The following is a 19,793-nucleotide window of genomic DNA, read 5'->3' as shown; positions in this document are numbered from 1 at the left end:
TGGCTGGCGTTGAGGTTCTGGTTTGACATTAATGAAAAGCAACCAGAAGAGCAAATAGCAATCACTGTTGAATTATTTATAATGGCGTGTTACTTTAGTGCATAACTGTCAACATTTGCATTTGAAAATAAGGGAAATATCAGGAAAATAAAAGAAAATAAGGGAAGCAAGGAATGAAACTACCCGACTGCTCCTGTCAATGTGCTGCACTGTTGTCCTTGCAGGCTGCTGTTGCTTTTTTTTTTTTTTAATGAAAGATCAAATTTACAAGAATCTATTTAAAAAGGAGGGCAGTGAAAAAAAGAGGGTTAACAGGTATGAGCGGTGTTGCAAGTCTGATATAGAATCAATTCCAGATGGGAGCCTTTACTGATGCCATTTCTCTTCAATTACTTATTTTTAATGTACGTATTGCACTGTGAGATCCAATCAGCATCTCTTCAACACACTGTGTAGGGTATAGTTATATTAGTTACTCCTTATTGATTAAGAGAAGATAATTCATGTGTGATATGATGAATACGGCAGACATACTGTCATTTACAGAGCATTCATATGGGATATAGTCTAGGGACTTGGCCTTGGACAGGATGTGAGATCTCTGATTTACATCTCTAAAAGCTGTCAGACACCACATAAACAAAAACATTTACAACCACAATATTTGTAGTGACTATATTCCATCATAGGGCTGCACGGCGGTCGAGTGGTTAGCGCGCAGACCTCACAGCTAGGAGACAAGGGTTCAATTCCGCCCTCGGCCATCTCTCTGTGTGGAGTTTGCATGTTCTCCCCGTGCATGCGTGGGTTTTCTCCGGGTACTCCAGTTTCCTCCCTCATTCCAAAAACATGCTAGGTTAATTGGCGATTCCAAATTGTCCATAGGTATGAATGTGAGTGTGAATGGTTGTTTGTCTATATGTGCCCTGTGATTGGCTGGCCACCAGTCCAGGGTGTACACTGCCTCTCGCCCGAAGACAGCTGGGATAGGCTCCAGGACCCCCGCGACCCTCATGAGGAAAAGCAGTTGAAAATGAATGAATGAATGAATGAATATTTCATCATATATTATATTATTGGGTGCTATCAAGGCTACACTATATGGACAAAGGTTGTGTGACGCCTGTCTACTACACCAAGAAGTTAAAATCGTTTAGATTGGCTCTGTGGGTTGTCCATTTGTGAGGTCACTCTGTGCCAATTCAGCCCAAAGGTGATGAGTTTCCTTCTCACCAAAGTCACGTAGGCATGCTTGCTTAATGCACGTTGCTCCGTGTATTCACCGCTTCACCGAAAAGTTTTGGTAAACTGAATTAAGAAAAGTGCCTCAACAATGTTGACCATACATTCTGCAATGTACATGACATATGTGCATAGTGAACAGATGATATATGGGATGGATCTTTTTAGGAAGAATTGAAAACTAATGTAAAGAAAATGTACTTTCTGAACTAGCAATCATATCCGTCATATAAGAGACTGACTGGATGTCGAGTGTCGTGGGAGACCTTCTGTTGCTTCTCTCAAAGGAATGTGAATCCAAAAAAAGGAGCATAACAAAGCTAGGTGAAGAAGAGACAAGAGGCTGAGAGAAGACCCTTTACATATGGTGCTTTGGTAGAAGATCATTCTATCTTTGCACTTTCTAATTGGTCTTCAACTATCACTTCCAACTTCCTTCTACCACTCACATGTGGTGTTTAATCAAAAGCACGCATATCTCATTTCAAAACATTTGAGTGGGTGGCGTAAAAGAACATAGCAACACAATAATTCCGATGGCAGCCACAGCAGCATGGCTACAATTATTGTTTCAACTACTGCAGAGTTTGCTAGGAGTTGCTTCTTTGACTGGTCTTAAAGGAGGTTGTAGTGCGTAAGGAATGAGATGCATGGATGGATGACCTTCTCAACGTCTAAAAGAAGGAAGGAAAGAAAGACAGAAGCTGGCCAAAGCTTTCTGCTGTGCACTGGACCATTTCCTGGCTGCTTGTCACATGCTGCTGAGCTGCACTTAAGTGGATGTGTGTGTTTCCAAGTTTTCACTCAGTTTTCACTCCTGAATTATTAACTCACAAGGCTAAACGCTGTTTACTTGTTTTTGCTACAAAAAACGAATTTGTTACACCGACTGCACTGTGCACTTAGAGTGCAATTTTGATTCAAAATAATAAACATCAGCTTAATTGTCACACAATATTACTTTGCTGTTATTTTAAGCAACAATATCGTCATATTTGAATTAACCTGTGATTTTTATATAAAAAACGTAACTTGGGTATTTTTAATGATGCATTCTTTGCAACATCTTAGTGTACGCACACAACAAATTGCGGATTAATCCATTATCCGATTATTCGACAACTGTTTTAGACATAACATAATCGTTTAATTTAAAAATGTGCTGTAACTATCCTGATTTCCTTCATCAGACCTATTTTATTTGTGTTTCAGGCAAAACAATATCGTCAAAACATCAACTTTGACTTTGGAAATGAGCAATTGACATTTTTGCCTCTATCTTTCCGATATATTGCAAAACAAACCACTGATGTGTGCACAGAGCATGTGTAAGAATATTCTCACACAAAATATGATATTTATCCAAGATGCATCCATTTATGCACAACTCTTACCGTGCGTACACACAAAACCCAGTGGTAGGACAATGAAGTCAAAAAATAGCTATGGCTGCGCCTGTCCTGCGCAGGCCATCATCTTGTTATGTGCTTCACAACTTCACGAGCCGATGCCAAATGCAAAGCCAGCCCCTTTAAGTTGACTTATTTGGTTTTTTTATTTATTATTAGCTTGAAACATTTTTTATTTTAATGCATAACGTCTTCATTAAATGTACTTATGTGTTCATCTGACATGCACAGAACAATGAACAATTTCATGTTGTCACCTTTCTTCTGCAGTGAACTGCCTGCTATGGTTGTTGTTTCTATTCTGTGGTATGTGAATTTAAGTAACAAAATAGATTGTGTCCAATGTTCTGGTGTGTTTAGTTCTGATGACTTTGCAACCTTAACTACGTCAAGTCTTCAGAATGAATATTGACTAAGCTTCTTAACCTTTCTCAAGGTTTGTACGCTCCAAATCAATTTTCAGGTGAGTATCATAGTTCTGCCACATTCTCCCCAAAATCCTACCAGCATACTGAAAACAAGGCTTCTTTCTGGCATTGACATCAGGGAGCTTTGTGGATTCCCTAAAGACGTTCCCAGTGTAAACAAACAAAGCTAGCACCTGGAGTGGGAATACAAGCAAATGTCACATCTGAGAAGAATTGAGCCAAAAGATTCAGTGACTGGTTGATTACAACATGTTCATACTTTAATAATGACAACAAATGACAGAATTGCTATTGTTCTAAAGCTCAAGACATAAATCTTGAGCATAATAGCACATAAAACTGTTTGTTCAAAAATGTATGAGTCATTTTTTGAAAATACTTGAATGAAGACATTCCCACTTGGACGACTGTAAAATAACATGAGGAGGACTTCAGCATGTTTTGTTTTCATCAAAGGGTGTTGAATGTTGAATGTGTTGGTGTGAATCATTTCCGCCAAATGCTGTCTTTTTCTGTCGCACAAACTGAATTTTGAAGTGGTGCTCTGAATTTAATGTTTTTATGCTGGAATGTGAAAGCCACGACAAGAATTCAACAAAAACAAAAAACTCTTTGTGGTGTTTGTATGAGTAAGAGGAGACATAATAACCTCTACTTAAAACAATAACAAAAAGACAACATTGTCCACCAAGATTGTTTTGTTATGCTTACAAAATGGTACACTAAGGAACTAGGAATCATGTTTACACAATTCAACACATCTGTAAAAGAGTAGGAAGAAGCAGTGGCTATTTAATTCCAACTACTCAGCAATTACTGATTTGAATTACTGTTATGTGTCGGCAACTTTTAATAGGAAGAAGCAATAACTGATAATGTGCTACAATAGAGAGATAGCTTATGCAGTGAAAAAGAAAGAGAAAAAAATCACAAAGTGTTGAAATTAAAAAACAATCCATAAGTAATAAATAAACAAAATAAGTAATACACTAAAACAAAATCCATCCATTCTTCCATTTTCTATACTGCTTATCCCACAAGGGTTGCAGGGGTGCTGGAGCCTATCCCAGCTGTCTTCGGGCGAGAGGCGGGGTACACCGTGGTCCGGTCGCCAGCCAATCACAGGGCACATATAGACAAACAACCATTCACACTCACATTCATACCTATGGACAATTTGGAGTCGCCAATTAACCTAGCATGTTTTTGGAATGTGGGAATATAAAAGATAAATTAATAACTAAATAAGCAATAACTAAATATTGCTGGTGTATTACTGATGTCTGAACACTGCTTCCGCTTGAAGCGACGTTTCTGAGTGGAGTTAATGGGTGCAAAAAAAAAAGCACACTTAAAGTGCTGAGAACCTTGTTAATGCTTCTTCTCAAAACATTTGGTGGAAATAAGATTGGTGGACTCTTTCGTTTGTCCTGCCTCACTTGGTAACAGCAAGCGCTCAATGCCACTGAAAAGGGAAATAAAAGCTGGTAAATTACAGTACACAGTCATTTGGAAAACAGAGAAGTGGTAAACAGAGCTCCCAGCACTCCAAAAAGGCACCTTTTATATAAGACTACTATACAGCGCTAACTAAAGGTAGAACATCAATTTGCTGTCAGTTACAAAGATATCCTTGCAAGCAAACACGAGCATGTCTCTAAATAGTAAGAGTAGGAAACATATATTCACAAATGTGGGTGTTCACAACATTTTGGTCATTGTTTATGGCTCTGAAATAGCTTTGATCCTCTGTGGCATCATTGTGTGGAAACATAGTTTTACTTTGCTACTGTATGGTTTCTATTCCACTGCAGGAAGTATTCATTCATTCATTCATTCATTCATTTTCTACCGCTTTTTCCTCACGAGGGTCGCGGGGGTGCTGGAGCCTATCCCAGCTGTCTTCGGGCGAGAGGCGGGGTACACCCTGGACTGGTCGCCAGCAAGTCACATATAGACAAACAACCATTCACACTCACATTCATACTTATGGACAATTTGGAGTCACCAATTAACCTAGCATGTTTTTGGAATGTGGGAGGAAACCGGAGTACCCGCACTGAACATGCAAACTCCACACAGATGCCCGAGGGTGGAATTGAACCATGGTCTCCTAGCTGTGAGGTCTGCGCGCTAACCACTAGACCGCCGTGCAGGAAGTATGCTGTCCAAAAATAACAAATCAAGGTATTCTACCAATGCCTACCCGAGTCTGCCATGTCTTTTTTAAATATAATGTCTTATTTTCTGATGAATACTATATGAGTACAAAGGTGACTATAGGGGTGTTATTTCATATCCAATCATACTTTCTAATCTAATCTAATCTAATCGATTTGGGATGTTGTTTGTTTTTATGGGTGGGGGAAAATGTTATGGTAATACATAAGTATATGGACTGTTATGGGTTACTGTTCGTTTAAGGTTTGGCCGTCAAGTGTAACTGTTAATGTAAAGTGTAGAGGCGAAGTAAAAGGGCATTGGGTATTGGGAAAACAGGATGTTTGGTCATCATCGTAATACAAAGTGTCCACTAATTAATTTTAGCCACTTGTTACTCTACTAGTAGGAGTAGCTTTAACTCTCTGGTTCCATAAGCTCCATCAACCTTATGCTCATTGGCCACCGGTACAGAAAAAGTAACATGATGTTAATAATAGACCAGAGCTGCAGGCAAAAGTACATCTGCACTTGCCAGAAACACACATTTATGCAAATATTTTATCATCATGCTGTGGAAATATGCACTTAAATATTTCCACATATCCTACAGCTTGAAGAGTGGACACACAATCAAAGTTGATGACTTAAATGAGACAACCAACGAAGTACAAATTTAAGCATAATGTAGAATAGGCTTCAGACTGAACAGTTGGTTCATGTTCAACTCTTGTGATGAGCACTTTGCCAGAGGACAGCGATATAAACAATAAGTGAAGGAGGGAGATAACGAGCAGATGAACATTGTTATGCAGGGAGGCAAAACACAAAAGTGACGCCTGCAGGTGGAGGAGATGCCTGTGAAAAGTGATGAGATGGAGATGGCGAATATAGATGTGAATCATGCACTGAGACAGTAGCACTCTGAGAAAAAAATAACAGCACTGAATAGGCTCAGTTTGCTGAATCCTCTCTCCTGGCTGACACATAATGCCCGTGATGGAAAGTTCAGCCTGTCACGATATCAAATTTTGCTGGTCAATAACTGTGCTACAAAATATCATCGATATTGAATATTATCACAACATTATTTTTTTCAGCCATTTTAGTCATGATATGTGTCATTCAATCGCTTCTGTGTTGGCATTGATGTTAGCAGTAGTGGTGTGTTGGTCACGAACGAATGTGTCAAAAGGACTAGTTCTTTTTTGTGAACAGAATGAATGAGGTCACCGCCCCTAAAATACCCGTTCAGTCCGTTCAGTTGCAAATGCTTTTTTTTTTTTTTTTTTGGCTGGAGAGTCAGTTCACCGTTCGTTTCGCCTCACTCTGTGGTTGGGTGGGGTTAGCTGCCTGAAAGACCGAGACCGAGCGATTCACCTACACTGTCGATGACCTTGTTCATTCTGTTCACAAAAAAAAACTAGTTCATTTGACCCATTCGTTCATGACCGACACACCACTAGTCATCACGCGTTGTTGCGCAGTTGAGTCGGAACGAACGTGAACATGAGTGAACGGACTGACTCAACCGGGTCGATGCACAGGGGGAGATCACAGGCTAACAACTAATTGACCGAAGTGACCAAAATGAACGGATCTTTTTACTGAATGAACCGGAGTGATCCAGTTCACTGAAATGAATGGTTTTGCCCACCACTAGTTAGCGGGCCTATGCTGAATCTGTGAGCTCATGGAGCTTGCTAACTGCAGCGAGGGTAGTAGCTACCATAGCTAGTAGTTTGTGGCCCCGCCTCCAAAACGAGGCTGAATGAAATGAGAGCCCACTCTGACTGTTCACTTGACTAATAGAATCAATGCACGCTCAACAAGTCGATAAGATGAATCCATTATCGTGGCAGGTCTGTGGAAGGTCATTACTGTGATCTGGGAATTAATCAACCAATAATAATGAAGAAAGCACACTTTGCCTATTCAGTTATGAAGTCTCAACTCTAAATATATTTTTGACTTCTGATGTAAAGTCGCTAACTCTAAAACAGATGCCGTTTTACCGACTGAGAGACCCCATAATGATCCCACAGTGCAAAGTGCCACTGCATGATTTCACACTGGCATAAAGGCGCGCTTTGCATGGGCCTGAACAAAATAGTTAATAACTCAAATGCAGCAATATCATTTTTACATGCATTACTAAAATGCCAAAGGACATCCATGCAGTGCATCAGGGCTTTAGAAGGCAAACTTCAATCAGGAAAGTGTAAATGCCATAGATTAATGGCGTCAAGTGAGTTACAGTGCATGCGCCCTATACAGGTTCAAAAGGCCTAATCATTCACTTTTAGTGTGAAGGGCATTCTCTCTTTCATCACTTTCACAGTCATTTCTCTGGCCAGCATTACTGGACTGCAGGGGCTATGTGAGCAGATAATACACACACTCACATATAAAGTAATGATTTTCAAGCAAGTCGTTAAAACTGGGAAGCCATTTTGAGCTTGTCTTCTGTATTACAGCACCTGATGCTTTTGGTGAGCAGAGTAGTTGATGGGGAATGAAGATAATTGTACCATTTCTGTGGGCAGCCTTTGAACCTCCATACAGAATAGGAAAGAGCAGTAGAAATAATGTCTAACTATTAGGGATGAGCTGGATACTCGTTATAAACGAGATACGAGTATGAAAGGAGTACATTTCGTTATTATCCGTATTCGAGTTTAAAGAAAATGCTCATTATGTAACCAGTCCACCGTGTCCACAGCCTGGAGTGCTCTGCTGTGGGGTTGCATTCCTTCGTCCAACTGTGTGAGCGCTTTCTCCCGCTCCTCCCTCCTTACGCAAAAGTAGCACCCAGTTGCAGCACAATGGACGGCACCATTGTGCACCAGCTCTGTTCTCCATAGTGAAACTGAAAGACCGGAGCTCCTCCAGTCATCGTGCCACTTGGCCCACTGGCTCCTTGAATGACATCAGCCACTGTAGTGCAGTGTGGTCTGTCTAAATCAGGGGTCTCAAACACGCGACCCGCGGGCCAAATGTGGCCCGCAGGATACTAGTTTGAGGCCCCCGCCTTGATATGAAAGTTTAATGTTAGTGCGGCCCGCGCAAGTTTGATATGGATGCTGTATGGTATCATGTACCCAGAAAAAATAATTACGTTTGATTACTGTTCATGTTAAAGGTTAAATAACTGTTAATAGTTATCCTCCCTATCCGTGTGGAAGTGATAAGTTTTTGGCTATTTAAGTTTAAAGGAAATAACTTGAAGGCTACCGTTTAGGTCGCTAGCTCTCTAGTTTGCGAGTTAGCATGTGTCTCAAGACCCTGCAGTTGCGCAATATGTTGTAAATAAAAAGAGTATAAATGTGACTATAGTCGTGTTTTGTCATGTCTACAGGGCTCTAATAATGCTTTGTTCATTTTAATCTGAAAAAAATAATTTGTCTACCCACCAACTATATGTGGTTTCTTGAGTTTTTATTATTTGGTGTATTATTATTGTATTTATTTATTACTGATTGATTGATTTTCTTTATTCTTGATTTGTTTATTTATTTTTCATCTTATTTTGTGTAGAAAAATAAAAATTAAGATATTTGAGAACAGTGGAATGTTTTATCAGAGCTTTTCTTGTAGAAAATCGGAACAAAAGAAAAGTTTATTCATTTTTCTGTTTTTAATAAATGTGTTTTTTTTTTGTTTTTTTGTTTTTTTTGGAAAACCTGATGCGGCCCAGCCTCACCAAGACCCTAGCTCCAGTGGCCCCCTAGTAAATTGAGTTTGAGACCCCTGGTCTAGATGGTGACTGATGGACCACACACGTGGTACCTTAAGTGTCTTGTTGCCACGACTGTAGCCAGGAGTCCTCGTGACACAATAGTGGTGTTCACGCCTACTCAAGACACGGCCACCCTCTCTCCATCTGGCCCTCTCTGCGACAGCCCGACATTGCGGGCACCTGTGTCCCGCATAAAGGGGAGGGAAGGGTCAGGTGGGGTGAAGACTGGGGATTCGGACAGAGCTCTCCTGAGGGTGTCAAATGCTTGGCATTCCACAGACCAGATAGAGTCACAGTTTTTTCCGCAATAGCTTGAAGAGGGGTGCTGTGATGGAAGAAAATCCCCTCACAAACCTCCTGTAATAGGAACCCAAGCCCAGGAAACTTTTGAGCTGAGTCTGGTCTGGAGTGGGGTGGGTCAGCTTTTAATGGAATCATCTGATCCGTCAGATCAGTCTGAATTTGTGGCCCAAAAAACTCCCCCTCCTTCCTCATCAAGTGGCATTTGTCCGGGTGCAATTTCAGACCTGCAGCTGTGATCCTCTCCAACACCTCCCGCAGGAGTCCAGGCTTGTCTCAAATGAGCTTCAACAGGTCGTTAAGGTACACCAAGCACCTCTGACATGGGACACCAGCAAGCACATTCATCTCTAAAACGTTGCATGGATGTTACAGAGGCCAAAGCTCATAACTTTGAACTCCCACCTTCAGATGTGAAAAAATAAGTCTTTGGCTTGGATTCCTGTGTCAGCGAGACTTGCTGACCTTACCCACTTCGTATGTCTACGGTGGAGAACCATGAGGACCCAGCCCCCAAGTGCAGGGACTCATCAAATCTGGGAAGTCCTTTCTGGTGAAATTGTTCAACAGTCTGTGATCAACACAAAAGCGCATCCGTGTGGTGTTCTTCTTGGGCAGCATCACAACAGCAGAGTCCCAAGAGCTTAAAGTATCTCTTTAAATATCTCGTCCAGCCTCCTCTCAACGAGCTTGTGGCACTTTAATGGGCTGAGCATCACTGGTGTCAATGGTGTGCTCCACCAGGTGAGTTATGCTCTGTGTGCAGAGGCAACATATTGTCATACGCTCCCTTGCAAAGACACTTTATATCGTGAGCCAGGACATGCAAGGACTCTCCAGGCCTTCTGTTGTGAAACTATGAGCACAGCAACACAGGCTGGTTTTTCTGTCCGTACTGCCTCTGTAGCACCCTAACTAGAGATGTGTGGTCCCGCCTGTCCTTGTGACTTAAGAGGAGCAGGCATTCAGCAGGCATTCAGCAGCTTTAACCGACAAGCAAAGAGCTAACTGTAAACATGTCTAAACGAAAACGTGCCTTAGCTGGATTGGAGAGCTGCTAAGGACCTTACTCTCTGCGCTCACTCTGTGTGACTTTTTGTTGTTGGTGTATGTTAATGACAAAGTTTACAGTATGTTCCACCACTTACAGCAAATATTGATCACATGTTGATCACAGAAACTAGTCGTTAGCGCGCAGACCTCACAGCTAGGAGACAAGGGTTCAATTCCACCCTCGGCCATCTCTGTGTGGAGTTTGCATGTTCTCCCCGTGCATGCGTGGGTTTTCTCCGGGTACTCCGGTTTCCTCCCACATTCCAAAAACATGCTAGGTTAATTGGCGACTCCAAATTGCTATAAGTATGAATGTGAGTGTGAATGGTTGTTTGTCTATATGTGCCCTGTGATTGGCTGGCGACCAGTCCAGGGTGTACCCCGCCTCATGCCAGAAGACAGCTGGGATAGGCTCCAGGACCCCCCGCGACCCTCGTGAGAAAAGTGGTAGAAAATGAATGAATGAATGATCACAGAAAATGGAATATTGACCATAACCTGAATATTGACTGCATATAAACATAGTGACTGTGAGGTGGAAGGTAAGTGAGGGCCAACTGTTAATGCTGCAGGAGTTTAAAAGTGACAGTAACGCACACATGCCCACAAGCCAGCCTGGAAAGGAGCGTTATGTAAGTGCTGACAGTAGGAAGCAGTAATGAGGCACTCCATATAAATGAATGCTGTGAGCAGACCAGGGTAAGAAGGAAACAATTTGGGTAGAAGTTTTTTTTACACGTAAAAAATTATAAATATGAAAACAAACACAGGTGAAATACATGAATAATTGTCTAAAACATAATATTTGCAGACATTTGTATTGATAATCGGTCACTAAAGGAAGCATGAGTGTGAGTGTGGGCTTTCAGATCTGTGCTGAAGCATGGTACACTTCCTCAGCATGGCTAAAAGAGTTGGACATGAACATGATATGCTTGCTCATGCACGGGCGCACAATGTACACGTGAAGCATAATCGATTTGATCATTCCTAGCTGCATTTATTAATTTATTAGTCATTTGATAACTGCAACATTACACAATATAAATAAATTATATTATTTTAAATAAGGCACAAATTCCAAGTCCGTGCTGTGCACAAACATAACGTAGACATCTTATCTAATTAATGTGACCGCTCCTCCAGCAAATTATTAATAATAATTTAATTTATTTGAAAGCCGTGATGTGAGGTAGTACTGTTGCATTCCTTTAGAGCAGTCATTTCCAACCAGGGGCATGCATACCCCTAGTGGTACGCAAACAAATTACAGGGGGTATGTGGAAACATTTCCAAGATGATACAGTCAATATTCATAGTTATTTCATAATAAGCCAGACAATAAAATAGAACATGTGCGCTAAAACAAGTTTCTCCAGGAAGACAATAACCTGTGGCATAGTGGCGGAAAAATTATAACAGTTGAGTTACATTCTACTCATTATTATCAACACATATGAGTGAGGGGGTACTCATAGTATGACACTAAGGCTCTGGGGATACACAAGACAAAAAAGGTTGTGAAACACTTCTTTAGAGCAACCCTTTGTATTGAGTTGTGGTCTCCTATAGAGCAGCTACACACAATAACCAGTACAGAAAACATTTTAGATTTTCCAGAATCTGTACCTATTCCAGCTGTATTTGCTATGATTTGTGCTTCCTGCCAAAACGGTCTGTTTTAATTTAGGCCACCTACAGCCCGCTTGTGATTGGTCACACGCCCAAAGTGCTTCCTAACTTTGAACCATATAAGGAAGTCCCCTCCACTGTGACATCACAAAGGGGCAGTTTTACCACACCTTTTGAAACTGAGCATTTTGAGCTATGCCAAATTTCTTTCAGAGCTCACTTCCAAATATGCAAACCTCATTATCTGAAACTTTGGCATCGTTTAACACGAGAATACAACATTCTAACTACATTTATAGGTCAGAATAGTGGAAAAAGTACAATAGGTCCTCTTTAAAAGAAAAAGCTCCATATTGTGATTCACTGCTTTGCTTAGCAAATGGGTTATAAAAGTAAGTAGTGAAAATAATCCCTCAATCCACTACTTTGTTGGGATCGGGAATCTGTAAATCTGGAACCAGTGTGACCCTTCTCCAGAGTTTCATGGACATTTTACAAACTAAAAAACAAGCAATTACCAAAATACCTCTTAACTTTTTGGTAGCAGTAAAAACTGAGCCATTTTACAAGCTGAACTAAATCTATGATACTTGGCAGTTCAAAACTGTTTAGGAGGCAGTAAAAGTAGGTCACAAGGGAGACAAGAGAATTGCTGCACAGAGATGTGTATAATAAAATTATAACCATGAATAAATATGAGCAACAGACAATTGCAACAGAGGTTTTTTACCAAGTCCCAAAAAGCTGACTGGAAGGGGAGTGCAAGCATGTGTAAGTAAATAAGCTTATCATTTCCAGATAATTAAATCCCTTTTTTTTTCATCAATGAAGTCTAGTGTCTGGATTTTTTTTGTGAGTTTGTTTTGCTTAAAGTCTCCGAAGACTGTGATGAATGAGTCCAATCCCTCTTGAGAATCCAGTGGAGAAGTTTTCAAACGTTAACTATGCAACAGTAAATATCCCCGCAAACAAACACAGTAACTGGGAATGTTTTGCTTTGTTTTGTAGTCCTTGTCATCCTTGTGCCTCTGCAGGAGGTTAGTAATACTGACGCCCACGTTTTCCAAAGTTGTCATGAGATTGACATTCAGTATACTTTGATCCCTAAAGCAGGAACAGGTTTACTTCCTACTGAGTCATTGTTGTGAGGGGGGAAAAAAGCAATGACTAAGCCTGTCTTAAGCCTGCAAAACCTTTTAAGCTTTCTTTGTGGCAAGGGCACAAGACACATAATTTTGATGTCACATCTAATCCTGCAAACCTCCATCTTCCAGCCTTCTTTTAAGTAAGCTTTTCATGTGTATGAATGTGTATGAGTAAAAAAAACATTTACTATTTCCATCCTTTAGTTGTTTCTTTTTACTCCGGCAGCGGTCTGAACAGTTTCTTACAAGTTGTGAAACATTTGTTTACTCATCCACCTATTATTATGATAGTATGGAATCAATAACACCCCAGTGAGTTTCTACACCACTTGAGATAAAACAGAATAGAAAAATAGAATAAAACCTGGATGGGATGGGAGAACATGCAAACTCCATACAGGAATGATACGGAGATTTAAATACTAACTAATACTAACTAACTGTTACTGCAGACATGCCAATCATTCATTCATTCATTCATTCATTTTCTACCACTTTTTCCTCACGAGGGTCGCAGAGGGTGCTGGAGCCTATCCCGGCTGTCTTGGGGCGAGAGGCGGGGTACACCCTGGACTGGTCGCCAGCCAATCACAGGGCACATATAGACAAACAACCATTCACACTCACATTCATACCTATGGACAATTTGGAGTCACCAATTAACCTAGCATGTTTTTGGAATGTGGGAGGAAACCGGAGTACCCGGAGAAAACCCACACATGCACGAGGAGAACATGCAAACTCCACACAGAGATACATGCCAATCATTATAATGATAATAATAATGCATTTTATTTGTATAGCGCTTTTCAAAATACTCAAAGACACTTTACAGAAGAATGGAGTTGAATAAAAGCAAGTAAACAGAGCAAAAGGTACATTAAAATATAACATTCATTCGTTAATACACTTGTTAAAACATGAGAAAAGTGGGGCGGGGTATAAAAACTTTAGACATTAAAAACAGATCTAAAGAGGTGGGTTTTTAGGGAAGGTCAGGGCAAGCACGGAGTGAATGGGGCAAAGAGTTCCAGAGGGTGGGGGCAGCGGTGGCGAAGGCTCTGTCACCCCAGGTACTATAGCACACTCTTGCCAACATGAAGCATTCTTATTCAATTATAAGGCAGAATTTGTGATATAGGGCTGGACAAGTGGTTAGCGCGCAGGCCACACAGCTAAGTGACCGGAGTTCAATTCCACCCTCGGCCATCTCTGTGTGGAGTTTGCATGTTCTCCCAGTGCATGCGTGGGTTTCCGGTTTCCTCCCACTTTCCAAAAACATGCTAGGTTAATTGGCGACTCCAAATTGTCCATAGGTATGAATGTGAGTGTGAATGGTTGTTTGTCTATATGTGCCCTGTGATTGGCTGGCGAAGACATCTTGACGGAAGACAGATGGGATAGGCTGGGATAGAGAGCACCCTCCCCGACCCTCATGAGGATAAAATGAATGAATGAATGAAAGATTTCCCATTTGAAATGAAAAAAAACCTCTGCAGCTGTCACGATTCTCCAAATCAAACCAGACATTTGCCCTCAGACTCAAGTTTCTCTACTGTGTACACAAAGTTTATACTTTTAGACCTTTCCCGCCAATCAACATACACTAAATTACCCCGAGGCGTGTAAGAGCCACCTGGTTTGTTCTAATCTCCGTCCAGGTGTAGAAACATGATTCTGATCAAGTGTTAAGAGCTTTCTGTCCAATCTCACGTTGCTACAGTAGGTCAGCGTTCAAAGGATACTGTATGTGCAGTTTTAATTATTTAAAATGATTTGTATCTGGTTAATGTAATATGGTGGTTATAGTTTTCACTTGTATAATACTTCACTTGTATGTTGTTTGGTTAATAAAGATGCACTTTGGCGCCTCAGTAGCCTTCACCCACGCTTAATCACATAGAGCTACTGCTTAGCTTTTTGTATTACTTTCATCAAAGTCCTGCGTTCATCTGTTATGGTTGAAGAGTCATGTCTTTTGGTGTGATCAAGGTCGTACTAGACAGAGGAACGGGAAGAACGCGTGAGACAAACCTTCTGTAAGCTTGCATTGATTTCTCAAATTCACAGCCACAGAGGAAGAAAGAAGTGTTGAAAATGTACAAACGTCACATCATCTATCTGTTAATTTGATGCACTTCAAAGCAAGATTGTGTTTTTTTGTGTGTGTGTGTTGCTGGTGGCATTTGCTGTTTACTATTCCAGTGTTACCTCAGTCAGGATGTGTGCTCACCGCTCCTGTGCTGTTATCTCCCCCCTGAGCCCAGGATAAGACAGGACAGGCTTTCCTTTCCTTTGTCATTCCTCACCAGGCTGCTCCGGCTCCTGGTGTTTGTGTTCTATGTTGACCTGGGAAGAGAAGAGCGAACGTGAGGGCTCAGTAGATATGACAAAGCTGATCTTTAATATCACTTTGCTGTCAATCTGCTCTCTCCAAACAATCACAGGGCCATCTTGCCTCCTCCAGAGTGGGAAACTTAAGCCTGCGTGCCACATGCTGGTCTGTGGAATCAAGTAAGGACACGGCATGTATGAAGATTTCCTTTTTGTACACTATTTTTTTAACCTTTCAATAATTGTTTGACAATAAAATTTAGGGGTGTCACCAAAGCTTATGAGATACATGATCTACCAGAATCAATGATAACTTTAAGAAAAGTCCAATGAAAAAATATTTTAAAAAATATGACAATATATGGTCTCCGTGTGGAGTTTGCATGTTCTCCCCATGCATGCGTGGGTTCCTCCCGCATTCCAAAAACATTCCAAATATATTGATATTGTACTATGAAAGCAATTGAAATTATAATTCTGTTTTCTATTATTTTCTACAGCTTCATTTTTTATAATAATGTTAAAAATGAAGAAATAATCTAGGCTAAAGCTATCCTATCCCGTGTGACTGGTGTATGTCCCACCGAATCATTGAGCATGAACTGATGAAGCCTGCTCGGATGAGACGCAAAATGTCTACTAAGACAACCTGAACAGTCCAGTTGTGTTCAGTGACCTGAGAATACAATAACCTGGATACTTGAGAATATTCACAAGCCAAAAAATTAATCATTCATATGTTTCACATTGGCTGCAAGGCGGCGAGTGGTTAGCGCGCAGGCCTCACAGCTAGGAGACCCGAGTTCAATTCCACTCTCGGCCATCTCTATGTGGAGTTTGACTCCAAATTGTCCATAGGTATGAATGTGAATGGGAATGGTTGTTTGTCTATATGTGCCCTGTGATTGGCTGGCCACCAGTCTAGGCTGTATCCCGCCTCTCACCCGAAGACAGCTGGGATAGGCTCCAGCACCCCCACGACCCTCGTGAGGAAAAGCGGTAGAAAATGAATGAATGAATATTTAACATTTTCCTATTCATTAATCAAGATAATTTCTCTGGCCTTTGCGAATAAGATATCCACATTTCCGAGGTGACAGAGGATTATTAACACATGATAATAGAGACATACATGAATTCCAACCTGCCCGTCAGATGAACGCCTATTGCACTGTAAGTAGGCTACCAACTGGAAACTTAATCACGATCAGCTCATCACCAAGAGTCTGAATTACAGCGGCAATGTAATATAATACGTCTGGATACAGCTTCCACCCAGCCGAACAGAAATGACATACTGTATTCAGTAATTACCTTAGGCCAGATAGCGCCGATCTGTCTGCACTGACATTCTATCTACCAGATAATGATGACCTGCTGAAATATGAAAATGATAAACACTTTGAGGAACAAGCTGGTGAGCAGTTCTTCCAATCCCTAAAAGAATATAACTTTTTTTTGGACAGTTACATGTAGTAATGGATTTCTTCATGGAGCTAGATGATCATTTAACAGTAGTTGTAATGCATTTCACTTTGGTAGGACAGAGTATGTTCTTCACACTGTACATTTATTGTACAGTCCAATATTAAATGAGTGTATTAAATGAGCCTTGGGTCCTTGACTTTACGCAGTATAATATTGAACTGTTTGCAGCCTCTATTTTCCTGTTTAGTTGTTTTAGCTGTTCTTCACTTTATGCCCTTGTCACAGTGTTATATCTGAGGAGGTCACAACATGGGGGGAAAAAAGTATGGCACTAAAACTGAGATGTTAGTTATAAATAATGAATGATGTTTGTGGCTATTTTGTCTGTGATGTGCACTCGCAGTCTGCAGTGCAACAGTGGGTTAAAACATATACATTTATATTTGTGGGTGTGTATGTGTGTTGATATATTAGGTGTTCAATGACACAATAAAAAACAATTGTACAATTTAAACAATACAATTCATGGTTAGGTGTGGTTCTGTACGTTTTTGTTATGGTTAAGTTTAACTGGTGTGAATGAAGCAGGCAAACAAAAATTGAGTTTATTTTATATTTTGGAAAATGGGTACGGGTAAAAAAAAAAACAACAAGATAACAAACACTCAAGAAACTGCAACGTTGTGAGGGGACAGTAAAAATTTGCATATTTCACACATATTTACAAATGGTTATTAATAATGATTGATTAATTTGAAAATCGGGATTTATTTAATGAAATTAATTTGACAGCCTGTCAAATACTAACATGTATGAGTTTATATTATGTCTTATTTTAGGTTATGACGTCTACTATATTTTGTAATATGCCCCTAAATGTGACTATAAGGGTGTTATTTCTTACCTAGATGGTTCTAATACTGTTAAAAACATATTTATAAGATCAAGTTTCTGAGCTTTAATGAAAATATCCATCCATCCGTTTTCTATGCCGATTATCCTCACTAGGGTCGAAAACTATGAAACTATGAAAATATTCCATATATAAATTAGGAATCCTACTTTGAGGAAATTCTCTTATCACTGCCAATTGACTGCAATAAACGAGGGCTTGTGGTATGAGCCTATCTTTGCCAAAACATAATCTCTATTAGGTCAGAAATGTAAGAAAATAACAATTATTCTAACAATTATTATCTTTAAATAGTTGCAACAAAGACACTTTTAACCTAGCATGCAAAGACAGGAGTTATAGAATACAACACCATGAAAAGGTGTCTCATTAGACCCAAGTTTAATTAAAGATTATTATAGAGGTTGGCAGAAGAAAAAGGAGACCTGAGGCTGAATTCACAACCTCTGCCTCCCGCTGCATTGGCCCTGTTTAATTGTCTCATGTTCTTTAATCACAATACAAACACATTAGCACTTTTATCTTCATTTCACATGAATAGAGAACCTGTAGTATTGTTGGGTACAAAACTCTTTTTGGTGGGGGATTATGTTGACCTTTTATGTCGCCTACAACTCCCACACACTCACAAAATCTAACAGCCAGCGACGTTGCCATAAAATGAAACGAAGCACATTAATACTCTGCAATGTGGAGGCACCATTCATTTCCTCCAGTCAGACATGCAACATTAGCACATTTGCAGTCTCTGTCAGTGGGCATTACCCATTTGAATTGCATGAAGCTGTCCCTCCTCAAGCGCCAATCTCTGAGAAAAGAAAAAAAAATGAACGTCTATAGCTGTGTGGGACTTTAAAATGAACAATGACCCTTGCGTCCTTGCAGGATATTTCTCCCCCGTCTTTATTGCACTGGTCCTTTCCCCTCTGTGCTCTAATATATGAAAGAGGAGACCTCCAGGTTCTGTGTAGTGTGGGCATGTTTGCTTGAAAGACGTCCCATGAGTGTCTGTCTTACATTGTTTTACACAATAAATTAAACCTGAGAACTAAAAAAAAAAAAAAAAAAAACATGCGTTAGTGTAATGTAATGTGCAATAAATGTGGGGGCTGTTGAGCAGCGTGCAGTGACTCACTATAGTGACCCTGTGACTCACTATACTGGAGTGCTGAATGGCTTCATCCACAGTGAGAAAGTGAACGCCAACCCACATTAAAACTGCAGCAGGTCAAAGCAGGTGGAATTGGTTTTATCGGTCTTTTGGCTTTTGTCATGAACACTTTACAGTCATATACTCACTACTGAAGTCCTTCATTGGTCATAGATATCATAAATAAGGATAAGGAACGCAGCTCAATACTATATTTTGATTTATTCCTGTGGTATCCATTACTGTTCAGACCAGACATAGCTGTCCATCTTTATTTTGTAAAAATAATGGAATTACTAAATATATTACAGCTCGACTCAAGTTTATTTACGTTTTCTCACACGCCTGCCAGCTGCTGCCAATGAAATACACTCTTTCAACTATAACTTCATTCATTCATTCATTTTCTACCGCTTTTTCCGTACAAGGGTTGCAGGGGTGCTGGAGCCTATCCCAGCTGTCACAGGGCACATATAGACAAACAACCATTCACACTCACATTCATACCTATGGACAATTTGGAGTCGCCAATTAACCTAGCATGTTTTTGGAATGTGGGAGGAAACCGGAGTACCCGGAGAAAACCCACGCATGCACGGGGAGAACATGCAAACTCCACACAGAGATGGCCGAGGGTGGAATTGAACCCTGGTCTCCTAGCTGTGAGGTCTGCGCGCTAACCACTCGACCGCCATGCCGCCCCAACTATAACTTATAACTTTTCTAATATTTTGTAATGCTCTGCATGTTATGTATAGTCCATTCATTTTTTGTACCGCTTTTCCTCTCGAGGGTTGCGGGCATGCTGGAGCCTATCCCAGCTGCCTTCGGGCAAGAGGTGGGGTACACCCTGGACTGGT

At 40.5% G+C, this 19,793-nt stretch overlaps 1 protein-coding gene across 1 annotated transcript in view; it reads right to left on the bottom strand.

Annotated features, from left to right (window-relative positions):
• The window catches only part of pth1b (parathyroid hormone 1b), a 112,604-nt gene that overhangs the window by 6,389 nt on the left and 86,422 nt on the right, over positions 1 to 19,793 (bottom strand). The window contains exon 3 of the mRNA XM_058089781.1: positions 15,320 to 15,457. The gene's annotated coding sequence lies outside the window, so the exon portion shown is untranslated. The remainder of the gene's footprint in view (positions 1 to 15,319; positions 15,458 to 19,793) is intronic.

Source organism: Doryrhamphus excisus, chromosome 12, assembly GCF_030265055.1.
Source record: "Doryrhamphus excisus isolate RoL2022-K1 chromosome 12, RoL_Dexc_1.0, whole genome shotgun sequence".
Classification (NCBI taxonomy): domain Eukaryota; kingdom Metazoa; phylum Chordata; class Actinopteri; order Syngnathiformes; family Syngnathidae; genus Doryrhamphus; species Doryrhamphus excisus.
This window is presented reverse-complemented; position numbering and strand designations above follow the sequence as displayed.